Source organism: Oryx dammah, unplaced genomic scaffold (genome assembly GCF_014754425.2).
Source record: "Oryx dammah isolate SB20612 unplaced genomic scaffold, SCBI_Odam_1.1 HiC_scaffold_23, whole genome shotgun sequence".
Lineage (NCBI taxonomy): Eukaryota > Metazoa > Chordata > Mammalia > Artiodactyla > Bovidae > Oryx > Oryx dammah.
The window spans coordinates 84720228-84740397 of record NW_024070207.1 but is presented as its reverse complement, the minus strand read 5'-3'; the positions used below and the strand labels follow the sequence as shown (position 1 = coordinate 84740397).

General features: G+C 38.7%; 1 pseudogene; it reads left to right on the top strand.

Moving 5' to 3' along the window:
* Positions 1-19539: 19539 nt before the first annotated feature.
* LOC120882673 lies at positions 19540-19635 on the top strand (annotated as a pseudogene).
* The last annotated feature ends 535 nt before the right edge of the window (positions 19636-20170 follow it).

The following is a 20170-nucleotide window of genomic DNA, read 5'->3' as shown; positions in this document are numbered from 1 at the left end:
GTGGAATTTAGGCGCAACTGTGGACTATGGGAAAAAGCACAAACTGGTGTCATGCAAGATGTGAGTCTGAGCTAAACCCACACTGCCCACAATGTTCCAGAGACCTTCCTAAAAATATTGGAGGACGTTCTGAGTAGACAGATTGACTGGAGCACACTATGTGAAGAGGAAAAGAAAGGAATCACAAGGACATTCTTACTACCAGTCTCTCTATATATTTCTCTCTCTTTTTCCTCTATCCAGGAAGGATCATCACCCAGATTCAAAGGAGAAATAAAAAACTTTACAGATAAGCAAAAGTTAAGAGAATTCAGCACCACCAAACCAGTTTTAAAACAAATGGTAAAGGAACTTCTCTAGATAGGACATACAAAAGAAAGAAAAGGCCTACAAAAACAACTAAAAATAAAATAAATGATAATAGGATCACACATATCAAGAATTACCTTAAAATGTTAGTGAACTAAATTCTCCAACCAAAAGAAAGACACAAATTGTGTGAATGGACACAAAAACAAGACCCCTATATATTCTGTCTAAAAGAGACCAACCTCAGACCTAGGGACACATACAGACTGAAAGTTAGGACTTGGAAAAAGATATTCCATTCAAATGGAAATCAAAAGAAAGCTGGAGTAGTTATATTCATGTCAGATAAAATAGAGTTTATTTATCTTTTTATTTTTTCTTAATTTTTATTTTTACTTTATTTTACTTTACAATACTGTATTGGTTTTGCCATACATTGACATGAATCCGCCATGGGTGAACATGAGTTCACAATCCTGAATCCCCCTCCCGCCTCCCACCCAATATCATTTCTCTGGATCATCCCCATGCACCAGCCCCAAGCATCCTGTATCCTTCATCGAACATAGAGTGGCGATTCGTTTCTTGCATGATAGTATACACGTTTCAATGCCATTCTCCCAAATCATCCCACCCTCTCCCTCTCCCTCAGAGTCCAAAAGTCAGTTCTATACATCTGTGTCTCTTTTGCTGTCTCACATACAGGGTTATCATTACCATCTTTCTAAATTCCATATATATGTGTTAGTATACTGTATTGGTGTTTTTCTTTCTGGCTTACTTCACTCTGTAAAATCGGCTCCAGTTTCATCCATCTCATTAGAACTGATTCAAATATATTCTTTTTAATGGCTGAATAATACTCCATTGTGTATATGTACCACAGCTTTCTTATCCTTTCGTCTGCTGGTGGACATCTAGGTTGTTTCCATGTCCTGGCTATTATAAACAGCACTGCGATGAACATTGGGGTACATGTGTCTCTTTCAATTCTGGTTTCCTCTGTGTGTATGCCCAGCAGTGGGATTGCTGGGTCATAAGGCAGTTCTGTTTGCAATTTTTTAAGGAATCTCCACACTGTTCTCCATAGTGGCTGTACTAGTTTGCATTGCCACCAACAGTGTAAGAGGGTTCTCTTTTCTCCACACCCTCTCCAGCATTTATTGCTTGTAGACTTTTGGATCGCAGCCATTCTGACTGGTGTGAAATGGTACCTCATTGTGATTTTGATTTGCATTTCTCTGATAATGAGTGATGTTGAGCATCTTTTCATGTGTCTGTTAGCCATCTGTATGTCTTCTTTGGAGAAATGTCTATTTAGTTCTTTGGCCCATTTTTTGATTGGGTCATTTATTTTTCTGGAATTTAGCTGCAGGAGTTGTTTGTATATTTTTGAGATTAGTTGTTTGTCAGTTGCTTCATGTGCTTTTATTTTCTCCCATTCTGAAGGTTGTCTTTTCAGCTTGCTTAGAGTTTCCTTTGTTGTGCAGAAGCTTTTAATTTTAATTAGATCCCATTTGTTTATTTTTGCTTTTATTTCCAGTATTCTGGGAGGCGGATCATAGAGGATCCTGCTGTGATGTATGTCAGAGAGTGTTTTGCCTATGTTTTCCTCTAGGAGTTTTATAGTTTCTGGTCTTACGTTTAGATCTTTAATCCATTTTGAGTTTATTTTTGTGTGTGGTTTTAGAAAGTGATCTAGTTTCATTCTTTTACCAGTGGTTGACCAGTTTTCCCAGTACCACTTCTTAAAGAGATTGTCTTTACTCCATTGTATATTCTTGCCTCCTTTGTCGAAGATAAGGTGTCCATATGTGTGTGGATTTATCTCTGGGCTTTCTATTTTGTTCCATTGATCTATATTTCTGTCTTTGTGCCAGTACTATACTGTCTTGATGACTGTGGCTTTGTAGTAGAGCCTGAAGTCAGGCAAGTTGATTCCTCCAGTTCCATTCTTCCTTCTCAAGATTGCTTTGGGTATTCGAGGTTTTTTGTATTTCCATACAAATCTTGAAATTGTTTGTTCTAGCTCTGTGAAAAATACCGCTGGTAGCTTGATAGGGATTGCATTGAATCTGTAGATTGCTTTCGGCAGTATACTCATTTTCACTATATTGATTCTTCCGATTCATGAACATGGTATATTTCTCCATCTATTACTGTCCTCTTTGATTTCTTTCATCAGTGTTTTATAGTTTTCTATATATAGGTCTTTAGTTTCTTTAGGTAGATATATTCCTAAGTATTTTATTCTTTTTGTTGCAATGGTGAATGGAATTGTTTCCTTAATTTCTTTTTCTACTTTCTCATTATTAGTGTATAGGAATGCAAGGGATTTCTGTGTGTTGATTTTCTATCCTGCAACTTTACTATATTCATTGATTAGCTCTAGTAATTATCTCGTACAGTCTTTAGGGTTTTCTATATAGAGGATCATATCATCTGCAAATAGTGAGAGTTTTACTTCTTCTTTTCCAATTTGGATTCCTTTTATTTCTTTTCCTGCTCTGATTGCTGTGGCCAAAACTTCCAGAACTATGTTGAACAGTAGCGGTGAAAGTGGGCACTGTTGTCTTGTTCCTGACTTTAGGGGAAATGCTTTCAATTTTTCACCATTGAGGATAATGTCTGCTTTGGGATTGTGATATATAGCTTTTATTATGTTGAGGTATGTTCCTTCTATTCCTGCTTTCTGGAGAGTTTTTATCATAAGTGCATGTTGAATTTTGTCAAAGACCTTCTCTGCATCTATTGAGATAATCATAGATTTTGGTAGATAAATCATGGCATTTATTTTTCAATTTATTAATGTGGTGAATTACATTGATTGATTTGCAGATATTGAAGAATCCTTGCATCCCTGAGATAAAGCCCACTTGGTCATGGTGTATGATCTTTTTAATGTGTTGTTAGATTTTGATTGCTAGAATTTGGTTGAGGATTTTTGCATCTATGTTCATCAGTGATATTGGCCTGTAGTTTTCTTTTTTTGTAGCATCTTTGTCAGGTTTTGGTATTAGGGTGATGGTGGCCTCACAGAATGAGTTTGGAAGTTTACCTGCCTCTGCAATTTTCTGGAAGAGTTTGAGTAGGATAGGTGTTAGCTCTTCTCTAAATTTTCGGTAGAATTCAGCTGTGAAGCCATTTGGACCTGGGCTTTTGTTTGCTGGAAGATTTCTGATTACAGTTTCAATTTCCGTGCTTGTGATGGGTCTGTTAAGATTTTCTATTTCTTCCTGGTTCAGTTTTGGAAAGTTGTACTTTTCTAAGAATTTGTCCATTTCTTCCACGTTGTCCATTTTATTGGCATATAATTGCTGATAGTAGTCTCTTATGATCCTTTGTATTTCTGTGTTGTCTGTTGTGATGTCTCCATTTTCATTTCTAATTTTGTTGATTTGATTTTTCTCCCTTTGTTTCTTGATGAGTCTGGCTAATGGTTTGTCAATTTTAATTATCCTTTCAAAGAACCAGCTTTTGGCTTTGTTGATTTTTGCTATGGCCTCTTTTGTTTCTTTTGCATTTATTTCTGCCCTAATTTTTAAGATTTCTTTCCTTCTACTAACTCTGGGGTTCTCCATTTCTTCCTTTTCTAGTTGCTTTAGGTGTAGAGTTAGGTTATTTATTTGACTTTTTTCTTGTTTCTTGAGGTTTGCCTGTATTGCTATGAACTTTCCCCTTATCTCTGCTTTTATAGTGTCCCACAGGTTTTGGGTTGTTGTGTTTTCATTTTCATTAGTTTCTATGTATATTTTGACTTCTTTTTTAATTTCTTCTGTGATTTGTTGGTTATTCAGCAGCGTGTTGTTCGGCCTGCATATGTTGGAATTTTTAATAGTTTTTCTCCTGTAATTCACATGTAATCTTAATGCATTATGGTCAGAAAAGATGCTTGGAATGATTTCGATTTTTTTGAATTTATCAAGGCTAGATTTATGGCCCAGGATGGGATCTATCCTGGAGAAGGTTCCGTGCACACTTGAGAAAAAGGTGAACTTCATTGTTTTGGGGTGAAATGTCCTATAGATATCAATTAGGTCTAACTGGTCTATTGTATCATTTAAAGTTTGCATTTATTTGTTAATTTTCTGTTTAGTTGATCTGTCCATAGTTGTGAGTGGGGTATTAAAATCTCCCACTATTATTGTGTCATTGTTGATTTCCCCTTTCATACTTGTTACCATTTGTCTTACATATTGCAGTGCTCCTATGTTGGGTGCATATATATTTATAATTGTTATATCTTCTTCTTGGATTGATCCTTTGATCATTATGTAGTGGCCTTCTTTGTCTCTTTTCACAGCCTTTGTTTTAAAGTCTATTTTATCAGATATGAGTATTGCCACTCCTGCTTTCTTTTGGTCTCTATTTGCGTGGAATATCTTTTTCCAGCCCTTCACTTTCAGTCTGTATGTGTCCCTTGTTTTGAGGTGGGTCTCTTGTAGGCAGCATATATAGGGATCTTGTTTTTGTATCCATTCGGCCAGTCTTTGCCTTTTGGTTGGGGTATTCAACCCATTTATGTTTAAGGTAATTATTGATAAGTATGATCCCATTGCCATTTACTTTACTGTTTTGGGTTCGGGTTTATACGCCCTTTTTGTGTTTCCTGTCTAGAGAATATCCTTTAGCATTTGTTGAAGAGCTGGTTTGGTGGTGCTAAATTCCCTCAGCTTTTGCTTGTCTGTAAAGCTTTTGATTTCTCCTTCATATTTGAATGAGATCCTTGCTGGGTACAGTCATCTGGGCTGTAGGTTATTGTCTTTCATCACTTTAAGTATGTCTTGCCATTCCCTCCTGGCCTGAAGCGTTTCTATTGAAAGATCTGCAGTTATTCTTATGGGAATCCCCTTGTGTGTTATTTGTTGTATTTCCCTTGCTGCTTTTAATATTTGTTCTTTTTGTTTGATCTTTGTTAATTTAATTAATGTGTCTTGGGGTGTTTCACCTTGGGTTTATCCTATTTGGAACTCTCTGGGTTTCTTGGACTTGGGTGATTCTTTCCTTCCCCATTTAGGGAAGTTTTCAACTATTATCTCCTCAAGGATTTTCTCATGGTCTTTCTTTTTTTCTTCTTCTGGGACTCCTATAATTCGTATGTTGGAGTGTTTCATATTGTCCTGGAGGTCTCTGAGATTGTCCTCATTTCTTTTAATTCGTTTTTCTTTTTTCCTTTCTGATTCATTTATTTCTACCATTTTATCTTCTACTTCACTAATCCTATCTTCTGCCTCCGTTATTCTACTATTTGTTGCCTCCAGAGTGTTTTCTGATCTCATTTATTGCTTTATTCATTATATATTGACTCTTTTTTATTTCTTCCAGGTCCTTGTTAAACCTTTCTTGCATCTTCTCAATCCTTGTCTCCAGGCTCTTTATCTGTGATTCCACTTTGATTTCAAGATTTTGGATCATTTTCACTATCAATATTCGGAATTCTTTCTCAGGTAGATTCCCTATCTCTTCCTCTTTTGTTTGCTTTGATGGGCATTTCTCCTGTTCCTTTACCTGCTGAGTATTCCTCTGTCTCTTCATCTTGGTTATATTGATGCATTTGGTGTGGCCTTTCTATATTCTGGGAATTTGTGGAGTTCTCTTTATTATGAAGTTTCCTCACTGTGGGTGGGATTGTATCAGTGGCTTGTCAAGGTTTCTTGGTTAGGGAGGCTTGTGTTGGAGTTCTGGTGGGTGGAACTGGATTTCTTCTCTCTGGAGTGCAATGATGAGATGTCAATGGTTTTGGATTAACTTTGAGCTACCTGTATATTGAAGCTCAGGCGTGTGTTCCTGTGTTGCTGGAGTATTTGTGTGGTATGTCTTGCTCTGGGACTTGTTGGCCCTTGGGTGGTGCTTGGTTTCAGTGTAGGTTTTGAAGCATTTGATGAGCTCCTATCGATTAATGTTCCCTGGATTCAGGAGTTCTCTGATGTTCTCAGGATTTGGACTTAAGCCTCTTGCTTCTGGTTTTCAGTTTTATTTTTACAGTAGCCTCTAGTCTTCTCCATCTATACAGCACCAATGGTAAAACATCTAGGTTAAAGATGAAAAGTTTCTCCACATTGAGGGACACCCAGAGAGTTTCATTGAGTTACATGGAGAAGAGAAGAGGGAGGGGGTAGTTAGAGGTGACTAGAATGAGATGAGGTGGGATCAAAAGAGGAGAGAGCAAGCTAGCCAGTAATCACTTCCTTATGGGCACCCCTCAGTCTGGATCGCTCAGAGATGTTCATGGAGTTATACAGGGAAGAGGAGAGGGAGGAAGTAGACAGAGTTGGCCAGGAGGATAAAAGAGGGAAACGAAAAGGAGAAAGACAGATCCAGCCACTAACCAGTTCCCTAAGTGTTCTCCATTTTCTGGAATACACAGAGATTCACAGAGTTAGGTAGAAAAAAGAAGGGGGAGGGAAGAGACAGAGGCCACCTGGTGGAGAAAAAAGAGAGTCCAAAGGAGAAGAGAGTAGTCAAGCCAGTAATCTAGCTCTCAGGTAAAATTGGGTCCTGAAGATTGGGTTTTTTAATGTATAAAACTGACAAGAAATACCAAAAAACAAAGATTAAAAATCTAGAGTAGAGGTTGGATTTTCAAAAATACAATATTAAAGTAAAGAAGAAGAAGAAGGAGAAGAAAGAAAAAAAAAAGCCACAAGAATTATTAAACAACAATGACAACAACCACACAAAGAGTATATATGGCGCTTGCTTTAAAAATAGGTTTTTTTTTTTTTTTAAGTAACAGTAGGTTATAAAAATAAAAATTAAGGGAGAAATAGAGGACTTAAAATTTTAAAAAGGTTAAAAAAAAGGAAGAAAAAGAAAAGAAAAAACAATCACAACAATATCAACAACAACAACAAAAAGAATGATCATAAAAATAGTAAAGATATATCTGGCGCTTTCTCTGGTGTTGTGGGCAGTGTGGGGTCACTTCCAAGGCGGTTCCCTCTGTTTAACTTCTTCTGTTTGCTGGTCTCTTCAGTGTCTGATTTCCGCCCTGTCACGGTGGGCGGGGGGGGCAGTAGTGGACACTTTTTTTTTTTTTTTTTTAGGCTCACTTGTTCAGTCGCGCTGTGGGGAGGGAGGGATGCTGCAAACGAGTAACACTGGCATGTGCTAGCAGTGTCTCAGCTCCGCTGGGCCTGCCCCTGCTCGGAGCACCCACCGCTCAGGCTCTACGTTGCTCTGCCGGGAACCGTCTGAGGCGGGCCCTAAGCTGCATGCACCTCCCCGGTCTAAGCCGCTCAGGCTTGGCGCTCAGGTAGCCCTCAGAGGTGCAGATTTGGTTGGGACTGTGTTTTGTGCCCTTCCCAGGTCCGAGTAGCTCAGGTGTTTGGCGAGCACAGTTGCTGCGACTTATCACCTTTCCCACCTCTGCTGCTCAGATTTCTGGGTGTATCGCTCGCATCCCTTCTTTGGCGGCTGATGACTGTCCAGAACCCCCAGAAGTCTTAGTTAGCAAAGAAGCCTGCTTTCATTTTGGTAGGTAATGTCTCTCCAGGGCTGTGATTGCCCCCTTCCAGCCCTTACGGCTCTGGTTGCCTGTCACCGGAGGGGGATGGTCTGCAGCCGGCTATTTCTGTTCTGTCCTTTATTCTGTGCATGGTCCTGGCAGTGTCTTATGTTCGAGCTTTTCACGTGGTAGCTATCCCACAGTCTGGTTTGCTAGCCCAAGTTAGTTTGCTCTAGTTACGTGTGGGGCATTCCGCCCGAATCTCAAGCACTGCAGCCCACGCCTCCCACACCTCCCTGCCCAGCCCCCACTTGCTAGTGGCAGATGCAGGTGTCTGTGCTGCTTCTCCGCTGGGGGAGTTACTGTTGGGCTCGTAATCTGTTGGTTTTAATTATTTATTTTTCCTTCCTGTTATGTTGCCCTCTGTGCTTCCAAGGCTTGCCACAGACTCGGCAGCGAGTGTTTCCTGGTGTTTGGAAACCTCTCTTCTTAAGATTCCTTCCCAGGATGGAGCTCCCTTCCTACCTCCTTTGTCTCCTTTTTCGTCTTTTATGTTTTTTCCTACCTGTTTTTGAAGACAATGATCTGCTTTTCTGGGTGCCTGATGTCCTCTGCCAGCATTCAGAAGTTGTTTTGTGGAATTTTCTTAGCGTTCAAATGTTCTTTTGATGAATTTGTGAGGGAGAAAGTGATCTCCCCATCCTATTCCTCCGCCATCTTAGGACCGCCCAAAATAGAGTTTAAAATAGAGACTGTTACAAGAGACAATGAAGGATATTACATAATGATCAAGGGATCAATCCAAGGAGATATAAAAAACTATAAATATATATGCACCCAGTGTAGGAGCACCTCAATACATAAGGCAAATGTAACAACTATTAAAGGGGAAATCAACAGTAACAGAATATTATTGGGGGACTTTAGTACCCCACTCACACCAATGGACAGATCATCCAGATACAAAATTAATGAGGAAACATGGGCTTAAATGATACATTGGATCAAGTGGACCTATCCTGCATTTCATCCAAAAACGGTAGGTTTTGTGTGTGTGTGTGTGTGTGTGTGTGTGTGCGCACATGGAGCATTCTCCAGGATAGTTCACATCTTGAGTCACAAATCAAGCACTGGTAAATTTTAAAAAATTGAAATCATCTCAAACATCTTCTCTGACCACAATGCTGTAAGATTAGATATCAACTACAGGGGGTAAACAAACAAACAAACAAAAACACATGGAGGTTAAACAATACACTTCTGAATAAACAAGGGGTCACTGACGAAATCAAAGATGAGATAAAAAAATATCTAGAAGGAAATGATAATGAAAACACCACAACTCAAGACCTATGGGATGCACTGAAAGCAGTGCTAGGAGGGAATTTTGTGGCAATATAAGCCTATTTCAAGAAAGAAGAGAAATAGCAAATAAATGACCTAACCTTAAACCTAAAGAGACTAGGAAAAAAAAAAAAACTCCAAAGTTAGTAGAAGGAAAGACATCATAAAGATCAGAGCAGAAATAAATAAAAAAAGAAATGAAGGGAACTATATCAAAGATCAGTAAAACTAAAAGCTGGTTCCTTTAGAAAATAAGCACATAAGACAAATCATTAGCCAGGCTCATCAAGAAAAGAAAGAAGACTCAAATCAATAAAATTAGAAATAAAAAATAAGTTACAACAGACAATACAGAAATAAGGACCATAAGAGACTAACTACTATGAGCAACTATATACCAATAAAATGGACAACCTGAAAGAAATGGACAAATTCTTAGAAAAGTATAACCATCCAAAACTGAACCAGGAAGAAATAGAATATTTGAGCAGATGATCACAAGCAGGGAAATTGGAATTGTAATGGAAAAAAAAAAAAAAAAGAAAGAAATACATAGGGTCTTATGACTTTATAGGGAAATTCTACCAAAATTTCAGAGAAGAGCTAATACCTATCTTGCTCAAACTCTTCCAGAAAATTTCAGAAGAAGGACAATTCCCAAACACATTGTACAAGGTCACCATTACCCTGATATCAAAATCGGATAAAGATGCCACCCCCACACACACACAAAGAAATTTACAGGCCAATATCACTGATGAACCTATATGTAAAAATCCTCAGCAAAATTCTAGCAAACAACACATTAAAAAGACCATACATCATGATGAAGTGGGCTTTATTCCAGGGATGAAAACATCTTTCAATATAGACAAATTAATCAATGTGATATACCATATCCTCTGTCCATGGGATTTCCGTCTTCCATCCATGGGATTTTCCAACAAGAGTACTGGAATAGGTTTCCATTTCCTTCTCCAGGAGATCTTCCAGACCCAGAGTTTGAACCTAGGTCTCCCAAATCGCAGGCAGACTGTTTAATGTGTGAGCCACCAGGGAAGCCCTGAAAAAGGAATACACCTCAACATTGTTGTTCAGTTGCTCAGTCATATCCAACTCTTTGCAACCCCATGGACTGTAGCACACCAGGTTTTCCTGTCCTTCACCATCTCCTGGAGCTTGCTCAAACTCACGTTCATTGAGTTTGTGATGCCATCCAACCGTGTCAACCTCAGTCACAGGCTTTAGTGTAGTGAATGAAGCAGAAGTAGATGTTTTTTTCTGGAATTCTCATTCATTTTCTATGATCCACCAGATGTAGGCAGTGTGATCTCTGGTTCCTCTGCCTTTTCTAAATCCAGCTTGAACGTCTGGAAGTTCTTGGTTCATGTACCATTGAAGCCTGGCTTGTAGAATTTTGATGATTACTTTACTAGCATGTATTCATTTCAGTTCAGTTGCTCCAACTCTTTCAGACCCTATGAACCATAGCATGCCAGGCCTCCCTTTCCATCACCAACTCTCAGAGTTCACCCAAACCCATGTCTATTGAGTCAGTGATGCCATCCAACCATCTCAACCTCTATCGTCCCCTTCTCCTCCTACCTTCAAACTTTCCCAGCATCAGAGTCTTTTCAAATGAGTCAGCTCTTCAAATCAGGTGGTGAGAGTATTGGAGTTTCAGCTTCAGTATCATTCCTTCCAAAGAACACCCAGGGCTGATCTTTAGGATGGACGGGTTAGATCTCCTTGCAGTCCAAGGGACTCAAGAGTCTTCTCCATCATCTCAGTTCAAAAGCATCAATTCCTCAGCACTCAGCTTTCTTCACAGTCCAACTCTCACATCCACACATGACCACTGGAAAACCATAGCCTTGACTAGATGGACCTTTGTTGACAAAGTAATGTCTGCTTTTCAAAATGCTGTCTAGGTTGGTCACAGCTTTCCTTCCAAGCAGTAAGCATCTTTTAATTTCATGGCTGCAATCAATATCTACAGTGATTTTGGAGCCCAGAAAAATAAAGTCAGCCACTGTTTCCACTGTTTCCCCATCTGTTTGCCATGAAGTGATGTGACCAGATGCCATGATCTTCATTTTCTGAATGTTGAGCTTTAAGCTAACTTTTTCACTCTCCACTTTCACTTTCATCAAGAGGCTTTTCAGTTCCTCTTCACTTTCTGCCATAAGGGTGGTGTCATCTGCATATCGAGGTTACTGATATTTCTCTCAGCAATCTTGATTCCAGCCTGTGCTTCCTCCAGCCAAGTGTTTCTCATGATGTACTCTGCATAGAAGTTAAATAAGCAGGGTGACAATATACAGCCTTGACGTACCCCTTTTGCTATTTGGAACCAGTCTGTTGTTCCATGTCCAGTTCTAACTGTTGCTTCCTGACCTTCATACAGGTTTCTCAAGAGGCAGGTCAGGTGGTCTGGTACTCCCATCTTTTTCAGAATTTTCCACAGTTTATTGTGATCCACACAGTCAAAGGCTTTGGCATAGTCAATAAAGCAGAAATAGATGATTTCTGGAACTCTCTTGCTTTTTCCATGATCCAGTGTTGGCAATTTGATCTCTGGTTCCTCTGCCTTTTCTAAAACCAGCTTGAACATCTGGAAGTTCACGGTTCCTGTATTGCTGAAGCCTGGCTTGGAGAATTTTGAACATTACTTTACTAGCATGTGAGATGAGTGCAATTGTGAAGTAGTTTCAGCATTCTTTGAAATTGCCTTTCTTTGAGAATGAGATGAAAACTCACTTTTTCCAGTCCTGTGGCCACTGCTGAGTTTTCCAAATTTGCTCGTATATTGAGTGCAACACTTTCACAGCATCATCTTTCAGGATTTGAAATAACTGAAATTCCATTACCTCCACTAGCTTTATTCGTAGTGATGCTTCCTAAGGCCCATTCGACTTCACTATCCAGGATGTCTGGCTCTAGGTGAGTGATCACACCATCATGATTATCTGGGTCATGAAGATCTTTTTTTGTACAGTTCTTCTGTGTATTCTTGCCATCTCTTCTTAATATCTTCTGCTTCTCTTAGATCTCTACCATTTCTGTCCTTTATTGAGCCTATCTTTGCATGAAATGTTCCCTGGTATCTCTAATTTTCTTAAAGAGATCTCTAGTCTTTCCCATTATATTGTTTTCCCTTATTTCTTTGCATTGATCCCTGAGGAAGGCTTTCTTATCTCTCCTTGCTATTTGGAACTCTGCATTCAAATGGGTATATCTTTTCTTTTCTTCTTTGCTTTTTGTGTCCCTTCTTTTCACAGCTATTTGAACGGCTTCCTCAGACAGACATTTTGCTTTTTTGCATTTCTTTTCCGTGGGGATGGTCTTGATCCCTCTCTCCTATACAATGTCACAAACCTCTGTCCATCAGAGTTCTGGCACTCTGTTCATCAGGCACTCTGTCTGTCAGATCTAGTCCTTTAAATCTATTTCTCACTTCCACTGTATAGTCATAAGGGATTTGATTTAGGTCATACCTGAATAGTCTAGTGGCTTTCTCTAATTTCTTCAATTTAAGTCTGAATTTGGCAATAAGAACTTCATGATCTGAGCCCCAGTCAGCCTCCAGTCTTGTTTTTGCTGACTGTATAGAGCTTCTCCATCTTTGCAAATAATATAATCAATCATCACCATCTGGTGATGTCCATGTGTGAGATGAGTTCAATTGTGCAGTAGTTTGGACATTCTTTGGCATTGCCTTTCTTTGGGATTGAAATGAAAACTGACCTTTTCCAGTCTTGTGGCCATGGCTGAGTTTTCTAAATTTGCTGGTATATTGAATGCAGCACTATCACGACCTCATCTTTTAAGATTTTAAATAGTTCAGCTGGAATTCTTTTACCTCCACTGGCTTTTTTCATAGTGATGCTTTCTAATTTCTACTTCACTTCACACTCCAAGATGTCTGGTTCTAAGTAAGTGATCACACTATGGTGGTTATCTAGGTCATTAAGGTCTTTTTAAAATATTTCTTCTGTATATTCTTGCCACCTCTTCTTAATATATTTTCTTCTAAAGACCGTATACTAGGTGGCACTAAAAGGAAAGAATCCAGTGCCAATGCAGGAGACATAAGAGATGTGGGCTCAATCCCTTGTCAGGAAGATCTCCTTTAAGAGGGCATGGCAATCCACTCCAGTATTCTTGCTTGGAGGATCCTACAAACAGAGGCTTCTGGCAGGCTATAGTCCATAGGGTTACAATGAATTGGACATGACTGAAGCAACTTTGCACAGCACAGAACAGTACATGAAAAACCCATAGCAGACATCATCTTCTATGGTGAAAAGCTGAAAGCATTTCCTCTAAAATCAATAACAAAACAAAAGTGACCACTCTTGTCACTAGCATTCAACATAGTTTTGGAAGTCCTAGCCATAGCAATAAGAAAAGGAAAAAAAAAAAGTAATCAAGATTGGAAAAGAAGTAAAAAACTCTCTGTAGATGACATTATAGTATACATAGAAAACCCTAAAAATGCCACCAAAAATTTTCTAGTGCTTATCAATGAATATAACAAAGTTGCAGGGTATAAAATTAACATATAGAAGTTTCTTGCATTCCTGTATTTTAATATTGAAAACTAAGAATCAGAAATTAAGGAAAGAATCCCATTCACCATTGCAATAAAAAAAGAAATACTGAAGAATAAATCTACCAAAAGAGACAAAAGACTTGTTTGCAAAAACTATAAAACACTGATTAATGAAATCAAAGATAACACAAACAAATGGAAAAGTATACTATGTTCTAGGATTGGAAGGATCAATATTGTGAAAATGGCTATTCTACCCAAAACAATCTACAGATTCAATGCAATACTTATCCAACTATCAATGGTATTTTTCACAGAACTAGAATGAAAACTTTCACAACTTGTATGGAAACACAAAAGACTCTGAATATTCAAAGTATCTTGAGAAAGAAGAATGGAGCTGAAGGAATCGACCTTTCTGACTTCAGACTCTACAAAAAGCTACAGTCATCAAATAGTACTGGCACAAAAACAGAAATACAGACCAATGGAACAAGCTAGAAAGCTCAGAGTTAAACCCATACAATTTTGGGCACCTTATATTTGACAAAGGAAGAAAGAATATACAGTGGAGAAAAGATAATCTTTTCAGTAACTGGTGCTGAGAAAACTAGAATGAAAATTAGAACCATCCCTAATACCATACCCAAAAATAAACTCAAAATGGGTTAGAGACCTAAATGTAAGACCAGAAACTATAAAACTCTTGGAAGAAAACTTAGGCAGAACTCTCTTTGACATAAATCACAGCAAGGCCCTCTATGACACATATCCTAGAGTAATGGAAATAAAAACAAAAGGAAACAAATGGGACCTAGTTTAACCTAAAAGCTTTTGCACAACAAAGGAAACCATAAACAAGGTAAAAAGACAACCCTTAAAATGGAAGAAAATAATAACAAATGAAACAACTGAAAAAGGATTAATCTTCAAAACATATAAGCAACTAATTCAACTCAATACCAGAAAAACAAACAACCCAATCAAAAGTGGACAAAAGACATAAACAGACATTTCTCCAAACAAGACAAACAGATGGCTAATAAACATTTGAAAAAGTACTGAGCATCAGCGTCATTCATTATTCAGTTCATTTCAGTTCAGTCACTCAGTCGTGTCCAACTCTTTGCGACCCCTCTTTGAATTGCAGCAAGCCAGGCCTCCCTGTCCAACACCAACTCCCAGAGTTCACCCAAACTCATGTGCATCAAGTCAGTAATGCCATCCAGCCATCTCATCCTCTGTCATCCCCTTCTCCTCCTGCCCTCAATCTCCCCCAGCCTCAAGGTCTTTTCCAATGAGTCAACTCCTTGCATGAGTTGGCCAAAGTACTGGAGTTTCAGCTTTAGCATCATTCCTTCCAAAGAAATCCCAGGGCTGATCTCCTTCAGAATGGACTGGTTGGATCTCCTTGCAGTCCAAGGGACTCTCAAGAGTCTTCTCCAACACCACAGTTCAAAAGCATCAATTCTTCAGTGCTCAGCGTTCTTCACAGTCCAACTCTCACATCCATACATGACCACAGGAAAAAGCATAGCCTTGACTAGACGGACCTTCGTTGGCAAAGTAATGTCTCTCCTTTTCAATATGCTATCTAGGCTGCTCATATCTTTCCTTCCAAGGAGTAAGTGGCTTTTAATTTCATGGCTGCCATCACCATCTGCAGTGACTTTGGAGCCCCCCAAAATAAAGTTTTACACTGTTTCCACTGTTTCCCCATCTATTTCCCATGAAGTAATGGGACCAATGCCATGATCTTTGTTTTCTGAATGTTGAGCTTTAAGCCAACTTTTTCACTCTTCTTTTACTTTCATCAAGAGACTCTTTAGTTCCTCTTCACTTTCTGCCATAAGGGTGGTGTCATCTGCATATCCTCATTATTAGAGAAATGGAAATCAAAACTACAATGAAGTATCACCTCATACCTGTCAGAATTGCCACCATCAAAATCTCTACAAACAATTGAAAGGTTGTTGCTGAACCATGAAACACTCTGGGATTCTTGGCCTCTGGAGGAGAATTAAATCCAGGGCCAGAGATGAAGCTTGATCACTTAGAGCTTTTGTGTAAAAAAGTTTTATTAAAGTATCAAAGAGATAGAGAAAGCTTCTGACAAAGACACCAAAAGGGGAACAGAGAGTGCCACCTCACTAGTGTTATCAAGGGAGTTAATATACTTTTTAATTAGTTATTACAATGAATCAAAAGAATGCCTGGAGATTGTAAAGATCTTACTAGACTCACTCCCACAATTTACATTTTAGGATAACAATACTAGCCAGGTTTTCAGAAAGGAGAATCTCTTTGTAGGGCAGCAGTGGAGACCCACCTAGAAAGCATATTAAAAAGCAAAGACATTATTTTGTCAACAAAGGTCCGTCTAGTCAAGACTATGGTTTTTCCAATAGCCATGTGTGGATGTGAGAGTTGGACTATAAAGAAATCTGAGCACAGGAGAGAACTAGGTGTTGGAGAAGACTCTTGAGAGTCCCTTGGACTGCAAGGAGATCAAACCAGTCCATCCTAAAAGAGATCAGTCCTGGGTGTTCATTGGAAGGACTGATGTTGAACTGAAACTCCAATATTTTGGCCACCTGATGTGAAGAGCTGACTCATTTGAAAAAACCCTTATGTTGGGAAAGATTGAGAGCAGGAGGAGAAGGGGAAGACAGAAGATGAGATGGTGAGATGGCATTACCGGGCCAATGGACATGGGTTCAGGTAAACTCTGGGAGTTGGTGATGGACAGGGAGGCCTGGTGTGCTGAAGTTCATGGGGTTGCAAAGAGTCGGACACGACTGAGCGACTGAACTGAAATGAACTGAATGGAGACATAGACATAGAGAATAGACTTGTGGATACAGTAGGGGAAGGAGAGGATGGGATGAATTGAGACAGTAGCATTGAAACATACATTCAGTTCAGTTCAGTCACTCAGTTGTGTCCGACTCTCTGTGACCCCATGGACTGCAGCATGCCAGGCCTCCCTGTCTATCACCAACTCCCAGAGTTCATTGAAACTCAAGTCCATTGAGTCAGTGATACCATCCAATCATCTCATTCTCTGTCATCCCCTTCTCTTCCTGCCTTCAATCTTTCCCAGCATCAGGGTCTTTCAAATGGGTCAGCTCTTCACATCAGGTGGCCAAAGTATTGAAGTTTCAGCTTCAGCATCAGTCCTTCCAATGAATACCCAGGACTGATTTCCTTTAGGATGGACTGGTTTGATCTCCTTGCAATCCAAGGGACTCTCAAGAATCTTCTCCAACACCAAAGTTCAAAAGTATCAATTCTTTGGTGCTCAGCTTTCTTTATAGTCCAACTCTCACATCCATACATGACTACTGGAAAAACCATAGCTTTGACTATGTATTTAAAATAGATAGCTAGTAGTAATTTGCTGTATGATGCAGGGAGCTCAAACCCAAAGCTCTGTGACAACCTATAGGGGTGGGACAGGTGGGATGTGGGAGGGAGGTTCAAGAAGTGGAGGAGATATGTATATCTGTGGCTGATGTATGACAAAATGCAACACAATGTTGTAAATAAATTAGTTATTTAAATGATATGTTCCAAGAAAAGATTATGGGATGGAAAACTTGAATTTCAATATTTAAAGATCATTAAATTCCCTTAATGATGGATAAAAAGAAACTCTCTACACATGTATAATTATTAACTCTTAATAGAAATTCTAATGAAACAAATGCAAATGAAAAGCTTAGAAGTCTTCAGAGGGAAAAACATTTCACATACAAAATATTCCCAATATGTGTAGTATTGAAATTCTCAGTAGAAATTCTAAATGCTAGAAGAAGACAGAGTGATCTCCTAATTATCCTGAGGAAGAGTGATTTCAACTCAAAAGCTCAACTTTATCAAGTGGGAAGTTAAAATGATCCTCAGACATGTAGTGAAGATCTGAATAATTCCCATGAACCTTGTGAATATTAAAGGTTATGATCCATAAAATTAGGAAGTAAACTGAGAAATAGAAAGTCTTGGGTTTCGGACAACAATAGATCAGGGAAGAGGGAGGATGGATGAAGGAGAGGAGACATTCAAGATGAGATTTGTGCAGCCAAGCATGCAACTAGTGTGAATGGAAGTGGAGGACAGAGACTGAAGCTGAGATGGCCTAACAAGGAAAACATGGTAGAATTATGAAGTATTTGCAATTTCTGTAGGATATTTATATGCCACAGGAGCAAATTAAGCAACCAAATAATACATTAATATTAGAAATAAGACCTGATTAATCCTAGGGGTGGGGTGGAGAAAGAAAGCTGTGTCTCTAATAAAGAAATGTAACCACAGTTTTACTGATGAGTAGGTTCTCAATATTATGGAACAACAGACTGATTCCAAATAGGAAAAGGAGTACATCAAGGCTGTATATTGTCACCCTGCTTATTTAACTTCTATGCAGAGTACATCATAAGAAATCCTGCCCTAGAAGAAGCACAAGCTGGAATCAAGATTGCCAGGAGAAACAACAATAACCTCAGGTATGCAGATGACACCACCCTTATGGCAGAGAGTGAAGAGGAACTAAAAAGCCTCTTGACGAAAGTGAAAGAGGAGAGTGAAAAAGTTGGCTTAAAGCTCAACACTCAGAAAATGAAGATCATGGCATCTGGTCCCATCATGTCATGGGAAATAGATGGGGAAACAGTGGAAACAGTGTCAGACTTTATTTTTGGGGTGCTCCAAAATCACTGCAGATGGTGACTGCAGCCATGAAATTAAAACACACTTACTCCTTGGAAGAAAAGTTATGATCAACCTAGATAGCATATTCAAAAGCAGAGACATTACTTTGCCGACTAAGGCCCGTCTAGTCAAGACTATGGTTTTTCCAGTGGTCATGTATGGATGTGAGAGTTGGACTGTGAAGAAAGCTGAGTGCCGAAGAATTGATGCTTTTGAACTGTGGTGTTGGAGAAGACTCTTGAGAGTCCCTTGGACTGCAAGGAGATCCAACCAGTCCATTCTGAAGGAGATCAGCCCTGGGATTTCTTTGGAAGGAATGATGCTAAAGCTGAAGCTCCAATACTTTGGCCACCTGATGTGAAGAGTTGACTCAATAGAAAAGACCCTGATGCTGGGAAAGATTGAAGGCAGGAGGAGAAGGGGATGACAGAGGATGAGATGTTAGATGGCATCACCAACTCAGTGGACATGATTTGAGTGAACTCCAGAAAATGGTGAAGGATAGGGAAGCCTCGTGTGCTCTCGTCCATGAGCTTGCAAAGAGTTGGACACGACTTTGTGACTGAACAACAACAACAACTGGGTCACTTTGCTGTACAACAGAAATTAGCATGATATTATAAATCAACTATACTTCAATTTTTCTAATATGGAAAAATCTAGGAAAAATATCAGATTGTATTTGTTTAAAAACAAATGAAAAAACAGACTGAAAAAACGGCAGAAGACTTTTTTGCAAAGAAGACATTTTTACAAAGAAGCATACAAATGGCATCAGGCAAATGAAAAGATGCTCAATGTTACTAATCATCAGGGAAATGCAAATAAAAATCACAATGAGATCTCACCTCACACCTCTCTAATTGGCTATTATCAAAAAGAACATAAATGACAAACGTTGGTAAGGGTGTAAAGAGAAGGGAATACTTGTACACTGTTGGTGGGACTATAAATTGGTGCAACAATGTGGAAAACAGTATGGAGGTTTCTCAAAAAATTAAAATAAGGCTATAATATGATTCTGCAATTCTCCTCCTGGATATATGTCTGAAAATTTTTTTCATAATCTAATTCCGATGGATACATGGCCTGCAATGTTCACAGCAGCATCAATTACAATTACTAGGATATGGAAATAACCTAAGTATCCATCAACAAATGAATAGAGAACATGGTTTAACAGCACATATGCTAAAATTGGAAAGATACAGTAGCATGGCCCCTCTGCAAAGATGACATACAAATTCATGAAGTGTTCCCTAGTTTTAAGGAAACAAAAATCTTAAATGACACTTTAGACCAGATAGACTTAATTGATATTTGTAGGGCATTCAGTCCAAAAGCAGCAGAATACTCTTCTGAAGTGCACATGGAACATTCTGTAAGATAGATCACACCTTGGGCCACAAATCAAGCCTCAGTAAATTTAAGAAAATTGAAATATTATCAAGCATCTTTTCTGACCACAACAAAAGATCAGAAATCAATTACAGTGAGAAAAAACTATTAAAAATACACAAAGACTAAAAATTATGTTACTAAACAGCCAATGGATCACTGAAAAAAAAATAAAAGAAGTAAAAAATATCAAGAGGCAAAAAACAATAAAAATGCAATGATCTAAAACCTATGGGACTCAGGAAAAGTACTTCTATGAGGAAAGTTTATAACAATAAAATCTCACCTCAAGAAACAAGAAAAAAAATCTCTAATACTAAAAAAATACTCAAAAATACTAAAATAAAATCACATACCTAAAACTAGAGAAAGAAGAACAAACAAAATCCAAAATTAGTGGAAGA